The 17,070-nt window shown below is 45.5% G+C and overlaps 1 protein-coding gene across 1 annotated transcript in view; it reads right to left on the bottom strand.

The window, feature by feature from the left end:
* CSNK1G1 (casein kinase 1 gamma 1) overlaps positions 1-17,070 on the bottom strand; it is a 102,989-nt gene that overhangs the window by 66,561 nt on the left and 19,358 nt on the right. Inside the window, exon 2 of the mRNA XM_083870790.1 lies at positions 16,456-16,563. The gene's annotated coding sequence lies outside the window, so the exon portion shown is untranslated. The remainder of the gene's footprint in view (positions 1-16,455; positions 16,564-17,070) is intronic.

Below are 17,070 nucleotides of genomic sequence, written 5' to 3' on the forward strand. Positions count from 1 at the left end.
CCAACTTCCCTGCTGTACCCCAGCAGCACTTCTACACAGAAATCAGCAGCTATCTGTGCTTCCCCAGTCAGCCCTACACTGACCTGGTTTCAGTGTCCTCAATGTTGTGCAAAACAACAGAAAAACTGAAAAAGTAGGTCAAAATTCTCTGTTGCAATTTACAGCTGGGAACAGCAGTGACAAAGAGGGCTGCCAACTACAGCGAGCAGGTGCACGTCACGTTGGATGCCCCTCACTTGGGAGATCCTCCCCAGCCTTGGAGGCTGCAGATGCCTTTTAAACATTATGAATTGCTTCTGTTGAGTCATTGGACCCAACAATTTAATCTTCAGCTTGTGCAGTTAGTTATGTTCAGTGCTTCACAGGCCGAAAATAAGGAGGCACACAAACAATATTTAAGTCTATGTTGCTGGGAAGTGAGAAGGATGGACAAATGCAGATCACTCCACTCATTCATTATCCATGAATGGCCCGGGACTGTCAAATTTGCATCCTCCAAATACAGTTTTTACAAACAGGGATGAATCCAAATGAAATCGTGCCTTTTTCCATCTGAGCGGAGTGAACTTCTAAGAGCTCTTTTCCTTGAAGACCTTGTAAAATTGCTAAATCACATTAATTAAATAATCCCCAACTAAATACACTGGTGAGTTAGCTTTCCAAGTGATTTCAGCTGATCGTTTACAGAGAGTGATCCAAGCACCCATTCTCTAAGTTCATTCCTGAACTTTGCCCCCAATCCCCTCTATGGAAGCTCAGCACAAAAGCCAGGAATGTTTGGAAGGGAAAAATTAATTTAGTTGGAAATTTAGTTCTTCCACACGAGTAGAGTCAAAAAAAAGCAGAGTCAAAACAAAGCATAGAACATTTTCCAGGGAAGTGGTTTGTGAGATCAATTCATTGACTTCTGTCTCCCAACTGAGTCCCAGCCAAACGTGTGCCAGCAGCCAGGGATGCACATTCCTATAGATGTAAAAAGGACTAGAGACCATAATCTGTCAGAAAAGGAGGATCAGTGATGTTTATGAAAAGGTAGATTATACTGGAACAGTTAAAGGAACAGCTGAATGAGGGAATAAAATGAAAAAATCCCCTCATGAAACCTGAGCTCTACATATTTTTGGGGTTTTTTTTAGGCTGGGCAGAGAAAGAGCTGAAGTGCAACAGCCAGATCAGCACCTCTGTATCTTCTGAGACTTGAGCAGATGTCAGACTCACATCCCTCTGTAGAAATCCCATCCGAGTGCCAACGCCTGGCTGTGAGGAGCACATCCCTGTGATCTGTGCAGGTGCTCAGTCCCCACCAGCCCCTGCATCCCCTGCGTGCCAGGAGTCCTGCATCCTGCTGCCCCTGCCTGGAGGGGACCCTCACACTCACAACACTTTTGGGATCTATCTCCTGACAGTACAGCAACTCACCCCAGCTTTACAGTGCCGTGTTTAGAATCACTAAGGTGAGAAAAGACCTCCAAGTTCATCAAGTCAAGTCTTTGAACAGCTTCTCAAAGAGCTTGGTGGTCAGGATACCATCTCTCCTCACAAAACAGGCTGAGTAAGGCCACATAAGATCAGGTTTCAGCAGAAGTATGTATTTATGTGGATGCTACAGAGAAAATGAGGAAAAACCTGCAAGCAGCAAAAGCTCTACAAGAGACCCCGCAGAAGTTCTCTTCTCTGATATCCAGGCATCATAAACCTGTAGGTTTTTTCCTCTTAAAATACCAGGTTGATTAACAGTAAAAAGAGAGGTGCAGATGTGCCTATACAATCCCCTTCCTTTCAGGCAGTGGATTTGAAGAAGAAAAGGGCAAAGTTGACTTCTAGACAACCATGTGCATCCATCATCCAGGAATACCCCACAGCACATAGATTCAGGTTCATCCATGGTGGTTGATGGATGTAGTTTGCAGTTAACGGTATCAGAGTCCTCGACAAGACCACCACGGGAGCTTAGGCTCTGGAGCAGCCTTGGATCACTGGCAGCAACATCACTTTTAGAGATTTACAACCTAATTTAACACAGATGCACCTCAATCATCTACAACTGTTTTATCTGCGCTCTGCCTGGCAAGGAAAAGCAGCAGAGGATAAATTGTGGACAGGCTCAGACAGCTTGAAAAGACTGGTGAACTTGGCAGCCAAACACAACTTCCCCCTATCCCAAAAACCTTAGTAGTCTCCAAACCATGAAGTGCTTTCCTCTGTTTCAGAAAGGAACGGGGGTAAGTTTAGAGCCAAGGCAGCTTTCACAGTGTGTGTGGGGTGGGGAAAAGCCTCTCACCAGAAGCAAAGTCCTTGTGAAATTGTGGAGATGGGTCAAAGAAAACTGAAGACAGACTTTGCCTTGGTGGCAAAGGTGGGTAGAAGCTGTACTAGTGGAACCCAGCTTAGGATAACAGGGAGCCCTGAGGTGCTGAGAGCCTTTTGGCCCTGTCCCAAGGCAAATCCAGCACACAACAGATGTGTGTTTCCCCTATGGAAGGACACATTCCTGTGGAGTGCCATCCAGTACCCATAAAAAGCGTCAGAACAGCAGTCAGGTGGGGTTCAGATGCAGGGTCTTTGTATTCCAACTTAAAGCTCCAAGTCCCCAGGCTTGGCTTGTGGTTACCTGATGGAGGCAGGTTGTCTCCTCTCTGGCCCACCAATACCTAGAGCACTTCCAAAAGCTGAAGACAAACAAGCAGAACGGCTTCTTTGTTGCCTCAGCTCAAAATGACACAAAACTTCTGCTAAGTCTCATATCAGCTCCTGAAATGATCTTCAGACACCACTGGTCAGATTCAGGATCAGCCTCCTGGTGCTCAGTGTTTGTACATGATGGCTCAGGAGACAGGAAAAAATCTGGACTCTCACAGCACAGGTGCAAGGGCTCCCTCAGTGTCCAAGTGTCCACCACAGAGCAGCAAAGCCTTGGAGAAAATTCCACTCTCATGCAACAGGAATGAAGTACCTAATTCAGTGAGATTATTTAGTCACCAAGTGCCAAACACACCACGAATTGTACATGATCCAGCCTGGCTCAGGTGTGTCCTGCAGGGATGAGCAGCAGTCACCAGCCAAAGCTTGTGGGGCTGTAAGAGACTGTGCACCCATGTCCCCTCTGTGATTCTAAGTGTGACCCACAGTAACTCAGGCAGCTGTTCCTCACCATCACATAGCTTCATGTGAAGAGAGGATGAAAAGATAAGAAGGGAACATGCCCAAGAACGGTGGAGTGGGTAGAAGTCTCAAGTACACTTTGTTCAGCTGAACTTTAAGACCTGGCCTGGCAGGCAAAGGCCAAACGTCCCACAGCAAATGGGGAAGAGAACTCTGCCAAGTCTGTGTCATTCCATCCCACAGACTCCAGATGTTGCCCAATAGATTTCATTCGAGGTTGCTCATCACTAGAAACTCCTCGTAAGAGCTGGGTAATAAACTGGAAACACGGTGATGTAAGAACTGGAACAGCAGCACTTCTTTAAAAAAAAAATAGTAATGGTGATGCCAACAGGAGAGAGAGTGTATTAAGGGAAAACACAAGAAAACTTGATAGTCCATGATTTAATGTATGTGTTTTTTCCTTTTAATATCTGAGCTTTTGCCTTCTTTTGGGAAGATACTGCCTTTTCCAGCAGTCATGGAGAGAGGAGGGGATGACGCTGTCTCTTCATGTAATGAGACATTTGGCAGGAATTTGACTGACATCACCTACTTATTTTGTTTGCAACTAAAACGTATCTTGAAGAGGAAACTATGTACCTGAGACCTACACAGGGAGAGAGATCTGCCCCAGCCTTTAATGGGCTGCTTTTTTGGAGGTGAATCGCTGTCAGACAGGGGTGATTAACCATTCACCTGCTTAGGAAGCTTAGAGCACAAGGGAGATGGAAAGGTAAGAACCACAACCCCTAAGTAATAAATCCTGCTAATTTGAGCTTAATAAAAACAGTGCTTCAGCCTAAACAACCCAATGCTGTTGCCAGGACCCTGATCTCTGTTTTGGGACAGGAAGGTTTTCATTGGGATAGGTAAGGTCCATTAAAAACTGCCAGAGTTTGATATTTAAGGCATTGTTACACTCAAAGCCTGAAACCCTCTACAGCAATTTGTCTCCCTTCCCAGTATGGGATTATAAAAACTCCATTATGTCAACACTACAGCCCCAAAACAAGCTGTCCCACCCCAAAATTCACCTATCCCACAGGGCAGCATCCTCATGGTACATAAAGAGCCATAATTTCCTTCCTCTCTGAGATGTAAGACTCCCTAAATCTCTCAGATGCCCAAACTCTGTGTCCTGACATAGCAGTTCAGCTGTCAGAAGGATTTGGATTACTTATGCAACTGAAAGGTGCTAAGAATTACATCCAGACAAAGCAAAATACCTGCTGGAGAAGCACAACCCCCTTGCAGGCAGGCCAGAAGATGTTTAGATCCTGTCTCTTGCCTTTTAAATTTTCATTTCTTATAATTCATTCTTCTTTCTTTATTTCTAAATGAGGCAAAGGTCACTCCATTTGCTGGCAGTTGAGATGCCTCCTCCCCAGTGCAAGGTCCACTCCTCATTACTGGTCTAATTCTGTGCTGGTGGCTACACCTCCACAAACACCATCAGCTCCATAAAACTCTGCACTTCCTCAGTCAGGCAATTAGGCACCATAATCCCGAAATACACAGTCAGACAGTTGCGTTTGTTCACAGAAAGCAAATGTTTGTGCCCAGTTCCTTCCTCAATCTGGCAAGGAAGTGGCCTGCAGCACCTACCCACAGGGGGAAGCCAAGCAGGAGCCACCAACCCCCCAAGAGCAGCCACATGGCTTTAAAAAAATCATAATACTTGGTTTGTGCTGTTGGTTGGTTTTTGGGTTTTTTTCTTCCTCAAATTTGAAGTTGTCAGCTCCTTAAATCTCTTCACATGCTGGACGGGTATTTTAGCTCCTTCCAGGTCTATTAGGAAGCACCATCCCACACCTCTCATTTTTCCACTTGTGCTTTGACAGGTGCAGCTTCTTTGTAAAATGATGCCAAGATGAGGTCCATGTGCTCCAGGCAGAGCAGCATCAGTAGAGATGGAATCTCTGCATTGGCATTCCTGTAAAGCCATCCTACACACCAGAACAGGTCTGGGTGGCATGTGCAGCACCAGAAGTGCCAACAAACACACTCTGGTTTCTCACACTGACAGTCTGGAGAAGTTTCAGAGATGTCTTCTGCCAGTACCCATCCAGTTCTGACATGGGCATCATCAAGGTCATCAAATTTCCCCCTCAAGCTCACAGTAAAGAGACAAATTTAAATTTGTGAAGGATTAGCCTGGCTGAGACATCACCATCCCTTCCTGGCTCTTCTGAGCACAGGTTGGCAAACAGGGGTGGTCAGACATCATCTGCCTTTGCACTGGGTAATGGACAATATGCCCAGGAGAGCATTAATGCCTACAAGGACATCTGCAAGCCTCAAAATCCCTGCATACCAAGAAAAATACCATGGAGCTGTGGTAGGGGTGGGTTAGGCTGGATATTAGGAAAAAAGTCTTCACTTAGAGGGTAGTGGGGCACTGAACATTCTCCCCAGGGCATAGTCTTGGCCCCAAGGCTGCTACAACTCAAGGAGTGTTTGGACATGCTCTCAGGGACATGGGCTGTCCTGTGCAGGGCCAGGTGTTGGACTTGATGATCCCTGTGGGTCCCTTCCAACCAAGGATATTCCATAAATTGTGATTTTTCAAGTCACAAACAATAACTCCAAAGCCATACCCAGCTTCCACAGCACATTTATTTTCATTATTAAGCCAGATATTTGGAAATGCTGCTGTGTTAAGGTCATGGCAGTGGATTTAATTCATGTCAGCTTCTGCCACTGACACTGATAACCCTTTATGTGCATCTCAGCACTGTGTCACCACCTGATGGTTATCTGACAGGTCAATCAAAGGCACTTCAACAGTGAGTGAACACCTGAGCTCCCTTTCTGAGGTCACCTTGTTGTTTTGGTTACATCCACTACAATTTGTGCCAGAAGAGCATCACCACTGGAGCTACTCAATGCCCTAAAGGAGGGATACTGGATTACCAACCCACAGCACATCCAGTGAGGGCAAGTGGCAGGAACAGGCAGCACTGACACAAACGCTCAAACTCAAGGTGCATGTGATGGAGCAATGTCAGCTCAAGGAAGCAGCCTGTAAACCAGCAGGGAAAGAAGCTGAAGGGATGGTTCCATTTCAGAGAGGTAATTTTACATGACAACTCTTCCTGCTTCTCTCCTTTCCCTCTTGTTAAGGACTTTGCACAGTTCACAGCCTGGCTCCGTTTGCTCTAAACTCCAGACGTGCGCATGTAAAGGAAATATTGTGCCAAAACAAACAAATCTTCCAACCCCCTGTAGTCCAGCAATCCATTAGGAAGGAAAGACAAGGCACACACCACCAAAACTATAAATACCTGCTAGTATGGACAAGAGGGAAGGCTTGTGGTTAACAAAAAGAAGGATTTTGCTGCATTCCTCAAGGCATTAGACTTATGTGTTGACACTCCTGTTTCAGAAGTTTCTAACCCTTTCCTGTGTTTATAGACTGGTTTGGGTCAGAAGCTCAGCTTGTTCCACCCCCTGCCATGGGCAAGGACACTTCCCTCTATCCCAGGTTGCTCCAAGCCCTGTTCCACCTGGTCTTTGACACCTCCAGGGATGGGGCAGCCACAGCTGCTCTGAGCAACCTGTGCCATGGTCTCCCCATGCTCAGAGAGAAGAATTTCTTCCCAATATCAAATCTAACCCTGCCCTCCAGCAGTGGAAAGCCATTTTCCCTTGTCCTGTCCCTCTAGGCCCTTGTCCAAAGTCGTTCTCTAGCTCTCCTGGAGCCCCTTTAGGCACTGGAAGGGCCTCTAAGGTCTCCCTTGAGCCTTCTCCAGGTGAGCACCCCCAGCTCTCCCAGCCTGGCTCCAGAGCAGAGCGGCTCCAGCCCTTGGAGCATCTCCATGGCCTCCTGTGGCCTATCTGCAGCAGCTCCATGTCCTTTCTTTGCTGGGCCCCCTGTGCTGGAGTCACCTCTGCAGGTGGGATCTCACCTGAGTGGGGCAGAATCCCTCCCTGCCCTGCTGCCCAGGCTGGAGAATCACCCAGGGCAGTGGGGTTTTGGGGCTACCAGGGCTGTGCTCAATCTCTTTTCCACCCAGCCTGTGTTGGTGCTTGGGACAGCCCTGGCCCAGGGACAGGACATTGCCCTTGGCCTTGTTGAGTTCCATGAGTTTCCCACAGTCTCCCACTCTCCAGGTCCCTCTGCACACCATTCCTTCCCATCAGCCTGTTGACCACAACATAAAGTTGGCATCAATCCCACTTAACAAAGAATTCAAAGACCCTGAATTTCTCCACTGTTATGATAAAGTCATAGGAGACCTATCCACATATATTCCCCCAGTGAGGAAAATAATGAAGCACCATCTCAGCTGTGCAGTATAACAAAAAGGAATCCACATGGGAGTGGAGTCTCTCATCCTTGTCCACAGAAAAAGCTTAAGACTTGGGCATTATTAGATACTGGATTATCCAAAAACTGAAACTGCATTTCCTAAGACATCCTCGAATTCACTTATTCCAGCAGCAGAAGCCATAGGAAGTGTGTGCAGCTTCATGAAACTGTATTTCCCATCCTAGAATGACTTAATAAATAGTGATACTGCAGAGAGAGGCTTAAAGGTTCCTCAAGAACCAAAACTGTGATACAGCAACAGTTTGGTGCAAAGAGATTAGAAAACATCTTATAGACTCCTGGGATTAGCAGTGAGAGAAACTGAAGCCAATGCCCTGCAAGAAGACACTGAACAAAGAGTGATAATAGAGGAAGTCTCTGGAGCTGGAAAGTGTTTATTCTACCTCTCACACTCATCTGGACTTCAGAGTTAAGTTTGAAACAAAGCAGAGATGCCACACAGGTACTCACAGAGATCTGTAGCCAAGAGAAGCACATCCTGATGATAACACTCCTTTATCCTGCACTGCACAGCCCTGGACTCATTGCTGGCACATTTCTTCACACTGAACTTCAGCACATATTTCACAAGTTACCTCACTGAGCAGAGGCACACCACCTTTTCCCACCCTATTAATTTTAAAATCATCATCTAAAACAAGACATGGGGGGTTGTCCCATGCAGGACTTGCCTCCAAGCCATGGGAGAAGCCAGTTCCTATCGAGCCCCTTTGCCCTCTGAAAGGTACCAAACTCCCATTTAAATCTTCCCCCATCACCAAATCTTCACTTAAATACGGCTGAGCTCTAAGAATCCTTTGCTGGAACCCTGCCTCCCTCAACCACAGATCCCCTTTAGGTGCTATCCTAAACTGTATTTCCAAGATTAATTACTCCATTACAGCACCTGTTCCCCATCCCATGCCAACAACATGACCTTGAGAAAGCTGGAAAAACAAGCCCAATTCTTCTGCCTACAAGGCAGTTCTTCCACAAGGAAAGACAGCACCTCTTGATCGCATCTCTAGACAACAGCCTAGTACTTCAGGCACTTTTTCAAACATTATCTTTTGTGGTTTGGAACCCAAAAATGGCTCTGTACTCAGCCACAAAATACCCTTTCGAATCACCACATGCGGAAGAAAATTCAGGCTATTTCTAGTTGAGTTTTCTCAGTCAGATCATGAAAACAGAGGTGGCACAAGGACATTTTGGATTATTTGTGAGAAACTGATGCCATGACAGTGCAGGTGTGATGGACAAGCACCAGCCAGCCAAGCCCCCGGGAGCACAGGGAGAGCACAGTGATGCTCCATGTTGAAGCAAAGGACTTAAAGACTGTCTCAGAACCTGTAATATCATTAATGTAATGGTGCTGGACTGGTTTTCCCCACCTGACTGAACTCACCCTGCTCTGGGGTCAATCTGTGCAGTCTCCTGTTCCCACAGCTCATGGAACAGTGCCCTACAGCTTGGGCCATGCGAGGCAACTCATCCCTTCTTGAACCTGTGACCTTCAGAGCTCATTTGAGGTCAACCACCACCCTTGTTTACAGGAGCAGCTCCATATCCCCAAAGATGGCATCCCAGAAAAAGCAAAATTTGATACAATTTCACCATGGCCAACATAGACATCTGCGTCAGAAAGGTTTTTTTAACCCATTTTCTATTTCATTGGCAAGACAAGAATTGGAAGAATACTGTTTTGTCACAGAAACTGCCCAGATTTGATTTTCATCCACCTGGAGAAGAACGTTTAGGTGAGAAGAAATCTGAGGGCCATCTGCCTCCTGCTACAGGAAATGTTAAAAATCAGAACTCCCAGCACCTGAGGAAAACAAAGAAATGGAAAACAAACTCTCAACCATGCTGGTCTGGTCATCATCCCTCCCAGGCTGCATCTCAGGACAAGGTGAAGCTGCACATGGAAAAAGAAACAACCTACCTAAATATAATCAACCCCTTGTTTGTGATGGATCATTGCTCGACCACATCTATAAAATACCAGTCTGATGTCCCCCAGGGACCTGGCTTCATTACGTGCACTCTCTGAAGTGATTTACAGCCCTGCAAACCTCTGCTGCTGCTTGAGGAAGAGAAAATTACAACAACCATGTATTTGCCTGTAGAAATCACATCACCTGCCAGCTGGCCAGGAAGGAGCTTGGATAGTCTGCAGCTGATCTTTCCTCTTCCACAGGACTCAAGTGCAAATGCTGCACAGCACAACCTGGGACCACTCACACCAAAGGACATTTGACAGGAAACAGGAGATGCACTTCCAGGAGCCAAGCTCTTCTGGTGTTCAGATACAGCTGAAGATGCCCAAGTATCCTCTGACATCTCTTACACAACTGCATGCTGAGAAAATGGAAGGATTAATATGATTTTATAGTCTTTTCCAGGGATTATTCCCTGGATTACTGTGATAGGTGCATGTTAGCAGTGGGGTCTGTTTGTTCTAAGGAAAGGTCAGTGGTACTGTATGACGATTTCCCCAATTCATGTACATATACAAAAAGCAGTTTATACCTGATACTGGAGGTGATCAGGTACAAAACTTAGCTATCAAGTTTTTCCTGATAGTAAAAAGGTAAAGTTTTTCCTTTTGTTTTCCTGGTAGTGTTTTGTTGGTTTGTTTTTTTTTTTTTTTTTTCCTCAGGAAAGCAATCAGTGAGACCAAGGCTCCACCACAGCTCAAAACCAGTCTTCTCAGCTCTGTTTACAACAGCACAGCCACAGAGTTTGGGTGTGAGTCAAAGCTCCATATGTACAGCAATCCACATTCCCGTGGAATCATGGAATGGTTTGGGTGAGAAGGGCCCTTAAAGCTCATCTCATCCCAACCCCCTGCCATGGGCAAGGATGCCACTCACTGTGACAGGTCCCTTTAGATTTGATCTTAGTCTTTCAGACACACAGGGAAGTGTTTCATACTCAATCATCTGCAAGTGCTGAAGCTCAGAAAGGGGGGTTGAGGTGATGAGGAAAAAGCTCCAAATCCTTAGAATTGAAGCAATTAAGTGTTTATGCCTCCAGACCCGTGACCCAAAGGAAGTGAGCAGCAAGGAAACCTTCCCAGATAAAAATCAGTTTATCCCAGCAACATCTTCTACCCAAATCTACAAGCATTTCCCAGCAGCTGCCTTCAGGTGAACCCCCAAATGGCCCCACAGCATCCCAGAGCCTGAAACATTGCTTCTACAGCACAGAGCAGCTCGGGCTCCTCCAGCCCATCCCAGAGATGTAACAGACCATGAGCAGAGCATTAGTAGTTAAGCAGCCAGGCTGAGACAGGCTAAAAGCTGAAATTAGGCAAAGACAAGGCAACTCCAGCCAAGTGGAGCCTCCCAGCATTGGCAGCCATGGGTCAGGGTCACACCTCCCACGCTGCCAGGGGGGCACAGTTACGATGAGGAAGGACAGAGTGGGAGGCAAAGCCAGGCTTTAGGTGTCTCACTGAGGCCGAGGGAACCACAAGATGAGAGGACATGGCCACAGTCTGTGCCAAGGGAGGTTCAGGCTGGACATCAGGAGGAATTTCTCCTCAGAAGGATTGTGAAGCCCATTGGAATGGGCTGCTCAGGGAAGTGGTGGAGTCACCATCACTGGTGGTGTTCAAGAAACGACTGATGGTAGGACTTAAAGTTCTGTTCTAGCTCAAAAGGTGGTAACGGGTGAAAAGTTGGACTTGATCTTAAAGGTCTTTTCCAATTCTGTAATTCTGGGATGAGATGATTCTAACTGAAGAGCTGAACAGCCCCTAGGTCACCAAACAGGCATGCCTGGTACACACACATCAGATATGCACCCCAGTTAACATCCAGCTACCCCAAAAGGCACCTTCCTGGTCCTCCATCCATCAAACACCCTCAAGTCTCTCCTTTTCACCAGCTCTGGCACTTGTTTGATCTCTTAGTGATCAACTCCAGAATTACAGCTGGCTGCCAGCTGAATCTCAGACTGGACTGGGTTGGAAGGAACCTTAAAGCTCACCCAGTTCCATCTCCCTGCCATGGGCAGGGACACCTCCTACTAGCCCAGGTTGCTCCAAGCCCTGTCCAACCTAGCCTTGAGCACTTAACAGAGATGGGGCAGCCACAGCTTCCCTGGGCAGCCTGTGCCAGGGCCTCACCATCCTACTGAGAGGTTAAAAGAAGCCTCAGAACCAGCACAAGGATGACACTATCCTTCCCAGCAGGATTAGGTTGTCACACACTGTTGCTGCATTAACTGGACAGAGAAGGAACTTGGGGACAATTGGACATTTATGATTCTACTAACACCCCACAATAAACAGATGAACTTAAGGAGTTCTGCTTCTCCCGTCCTTTGGTAATTTTCAGTAGCTCTGTGTAACAATGCCAGAACATAAAGACTCTCATTTGTGTTATGCTTAACACACTGGTTGTGTTAAGCAGCAACAGCTCTCCTTCAAACTACAGCCACATTTTCCACCCTCACAGGTTTCTGGAACACTGGGATGTAGCACATCCTCTATCCACCACTCCATCAGGAGAAAACAGGACACTGAATTTCAAAACTGTAAGGAGCAGCACAAGGGAATGCTAGTTCAGGATGTTACTTCAAGTACCAATTGCACATCTTACTACAAGAAAAGGATATTCAAGTTTCCTCTGGCTTAAGTGGTACCAAAATTTTGTGGCAGATACCTAGAATTTCTCAAAAATGACCAATACAGAGACCAACAAGTACCAAAAACCCTAATTTTGAAGATTGGAGCATCCACACTGTGTCCTGAAGCATTTCCAGCACTGGAGAAATCTTATTTCCAGCAGAACCACCCTGAGCCTAAACCAGCAGATACTTTGATCTCCAAAACCTTGAAAATACCTGCAAAGCTGAACTTCTCTACCCAATCCTTACTTCTCAAGTACAGAGCTACCACCAGTACCCACAGTTACACACCAGTAAATTTTCTCTTGAAGGTCATCTGTCCAGTGCAAACCTCCATGTCCAAACTGCACAACAAGCAGCACAATGGGAACAAGATATCCTTGTGAGGAAGGGAAATGGCACAGCTCTGCTTTGATATATGTAGTCTCTGCAGACATGAACATGAAAACAACAGACCCAAAAATCCAGATTGCAGATAATTCACCCCAGCAAAGAATCCCTGTGCAATCTTCCCCCACATAAAGTGGTCCTGGATGTACAGACAAACCCCCAGAATGGGAATGTTTCAGAGACAAGAGCTGCTGGGAACTTCTTGCAGTGACCACCAGGACCACTCACCCCATTGGGTCACTCTCTTCCCCCCGCTGGGAAACTGACATAAGAGTTGGTTTCCAATGGAAACATGAAATAGAGAAATAGGAAATAGTCTAGCAAAGCACACAGTTGATCACTTATGATAAGAAAATCTATGGACAGCAAGATTCCCACCAAACAGAATTAATCCATACAGTGCTAATTGATAGAATTAATCCATACAGAGCTAATTGCCCAAGTAACACTGTTGTAAAGCAGCTTAATCCCATCCCCCTGCTCCCAACACCACATTCATGGAAACACTAAAAACCACAGAGAAGTCCTCACAGTATATCACAAAAATCAGGATCCATCACTGCTGGACTCAAACTGCAAGGCCTGCAGTGGGATTTTAGCAAGGAAATGGAAATCACACTGGCATACAATTGTTCCGCCTCCCTGTTCGCCTTCACACATTTCTCACAGGTCAATTTTAAAGAATTAAGTCTTGTTCAGTGAAACATCTGGTGGCTGTTGCTAGAGGAAACCGACTATCTGCAACATTTGAGCAAAAATAATGAGTTACATAAAAGCCAGACTGCATAAGCAAGGACAAGGGTTTTGCCAGTCTGTGAGTCTCAAAGCCTTACATGAAACCTCATGTTTAACTTCTGGGTTAGAATACAATGAAGTCAATTCACACACATTACAAAACCCACAAAGATTTAAGTTTTCTTTCAATTTGAAGATGTAACTGTGCTGTATTGGAATTAACTTTCTAGCTAGCAACTGTCCTAAAGATTTTCTGCAAACAGCACAGACAGATGAGTTACAGCTTAAAAATGGACCATTTCAGCTTTAGGCACTTTCAGACTTCGTTCAAGACAGAACAAGTTCAAGAGCTAGAGAAGAGGGTTTTCATCTTTCACTATTTGAGTTCTCCCATACCTAATGGAAGAATATTTTCTCTTAATGCTACAGATCCCCTTTTCCTCAGGGTTTCTCAATATCTGGAGATCAACATGGACCAGCTGAGGCTGCATTGGGCTCAGGAGGAATGATTTCACGGGAGAAGTTGAGAGGAGCTCTAATGTATCACCATACATGTCCACAAGACCAACCTTTAAGATTTCAGATCTTTGATGGGAGTCCTCCAGCTCCTGAAGTCCCACAACTGGAGGGGCAAAATTCCCTAGAACATCTCCAGCAGCAGCTCTAATATACTGGAACTGCACTTCACATGATGTACCTTTCTACAAATAGATATTGCTGCTTTTTGAGGAGTGCTTAAGCACTTAAATAATCCAGAAGCCTGATGGATGACTAATACAGCTAGAAAGCTCCTTGTACAAAAAGAAATTTAGGCTTCCCCACATTACCAGGGTTGCTCTCAGGATGCAAGCAGGGTACAGAGGAGGCACCCACAGCCCTCACAGCTGTCTCCCTGGTTTTGGACATCAGCTTGAGGCTGCAGCTGCTGTTGCTCTTGTTCATTTGTGCCATCCAGGGAAAAAAAATTTGCACCTAAGGCCAAATTCCTCAAGCTGGATGTGGCTGACTGAGCACACTGAGGTCACCACAGCAGTGCCAAGAGCCAGCTCCTCACTCACATGGATAACTCCTGGTTCTGCAGCACAAATGTGGGAGGGAAGCACCTGGCCCTGGTTTCACTGGAGCTGGGAAGTTGGGTCAGTGCACCCTGGGCATCCTGAGGCAGGGAACACGCGGGGGAGGACACACAGACAAGTAATGGCATGAGGCAGTGCTGGCTCACTGCAGCACCTGGGGAAGTCATAGAATGGGAAAACCAGCACGTCTTTAAATATTAAATTGAAATATACAGAAAGATGAAAGGAGGCAGGAACAGGAAACAAGCTTCGCCCAAGTGAAAAAGGATGCTATGAACGCAAACCTCAGGAAATGGGTACATCTGAGTCAAAAAACCTTCCCAAGACCCCAGACATCTTACAGGCAGGATATAGAAAAACAAGCCAGTGACTTCAGTTCCAAAAGAAACCCTCCACAACATCACAACAGCAAAACTTTAGACTGCAGAGGCTTCTCTTTGAGAAAAAAAAATAATGTGAAAGAAGGCCCAGGCAGATGACAGAGCTTCTGCTGGGCTCATAGAAGATGTTAAAGCACTGTACTGCACCAGCCTGAACTGCTCAAACTAAACACTTTTCAACAATTAATGGCACTCCTACTACTGTCACCAAAAATAGACAAATTGGTTTTAGGGAATGAAGCTGCAAAAATAATTTGAGATACAATATCAAGCAAAATTGGAACCAGATTTCTCCTCCAGGCTGGAAGCTGCTGAGAGGATGAAACTGTGGCCCATCCACAGTGCTCCCCCACCCCCAGCTGAAATTACCAAAAAGCAAGAGCTCATGAAGCTTTCTACAGAGAAAATTCTAAATGGAAATTACAGTTTTTAAAGAATTTGTTTTGTCACATCACTTTGGCCAAAAATAGAAACAACATTCCCAAGGGATGCTGCACAATTATGGCCCTAAACAAAACAACCCAATGACTTAATCAGGATCACTTAGTCTGCACAGAAAAAAATTATCACTATATAAATGCATTTTCAGAAGTCCAGAAAGAACTCTAGAGCCAGCTTCAGCCTTTATGTACACCCCAAAACCTCCTTGTGCCAAGCAGGGACTTGCATTCCCTAAAAGAGAACACTCACTGGTTTCTTTTCATGAAATCAAGTGATCTACCCCCCAGTGGAATCAGTCCATCACTCTCACCTACAAATACTATTCCATTTGATTTCTGAAGAGGAAAAATTTCTCAACAACTTCAGTTTTGAGTCTTCTGCTCTTTCTGTAAGTGGGCTGTTACAGAATAGGTAACCTGACCCTTATTTTGTTTATCACACAAACACTTATACACAGAACACAACAACTCTGCTCTCAGTTCACCACAGAAGACTCTGGACTCTCCCTGCCTTTAATCCTGTCCAATTTCCTTGTTCGTCACTGACAAGCAACACTGCAGCCACCTACTTCTCAGCTCCACACCTGTCTTTCTAAAAATAATGCCAGGGAAAGGAAATCAGGGATGTAATTTCCCAGATAAGTTGCTTCAGATGAAAAATGCTGACAAAACTGAGAGGGAAAAAAAAAGTCACAATGGAAATAAGGAATAAGAATTGAACAACTTACATTTGGGTCTCTAAGCATCCTTCCATAGGCTTGGCAGATATTTAATTGATAATCCGGGTAAAATACTGGATTTTTAGTGTCTTGTCTTATATAGAGAATCAAAGAACCACAGAATGGTTTAAGTTGAATGGAACCTTAAAGATCAGCTTGTTCCACCCCCTGCCAAGAGCAGGGACAACTTCTACTAACCCAGGTTGCTCCAAGCCATGTCCTGGCCTTGGACACTGCCAGGGATGGGGCAGCCACAGCTGCTCTGGGTAACCTGTGCCAGGGTCTCACCACCCTCATAGGGAAAAATTTCTTAGCTGTATTTAACCTAAGTTTTCCCTATATCAGTTTGAAGTCATTCTCCCTTGTCCTCCCACTACAATTCTGGATGAACAGCTCCTCTCTGGCTTCCCTGTAGCCCGTTCAGATCCCAGAAGATGCTCTGAGGTGCCCATGCAACCTTCCCTTCTCCAGGATGAACAGCCTCAGTTCTCTCTGTTTACATAAGAGAGATCCTTCTTATCAAATACAGGTTTTTTTAGGTTTTTTTGGGGTTTTTTTAGGAAGGAATATTTGAGCTCCAAGCTAAGACACTCCAGAATATCAAAGGGATGTGACACTCACCACACGATGTCTAACTCACTTCTCAGTCTTGTTATCCAAAATCACAGGGCAGTGAGTGCTGGGGCAGGGGAGCAGCAGAGCAGCCAGGCACTCATATCTGTACTGAACCTGGTAAGGAAGAAAGCACATTTTAGGAAGTCTCTGTGCAACAGTTCACACCAGTGACTTCCAATCTTACTGTATTCTGCTTAAAAACAAAAAAGGTCATTGTTTGGTTTCAGCTGGATATGGCAGCTTCCAAGTCCTGGGGATGAAACGGCCAAACCCCACTGCTCATAGAAAAATCATTCTCCTTACCCTATATCAGGGGAACTCATAGCTTTCAATGCTAAATAATGTGAATTTTAGCTCAGAAGACAGTGTTTTCTTAAGAAAATAGATATTTTTCTCTCTTCAGAGAGTAATTGGAGGTTTGGTTTTTGATAAACTGTGTTTCCCCACCTTGGGAAACAGGTTCCCAAACCTGAAGTCCCTTGACACAGTATGCCTGGGCTGGCTCCATATCCTGCTGTGCTTCAGGCACTTTGGTCAAAAGGAAGCACAAGGTGTTTTTTCTATTTGTTTGTGACTTTCTTCCTTAAAAACACCCTCCAGAGAACAGGGTCCAAACAGCAA

This window comes from Zosterops lateralis (assembly GCF_965231275.1).
Source record: "Zosterops lateralis genome assembly, chromosome: 13".
Taxonomy (NCBI): domain Eukaryota; kingdom Metazoa; phylum Chordata; class Aves; order Passeriformes; family Zosteropidae; genus Zosterops; species Zosterops lateralis.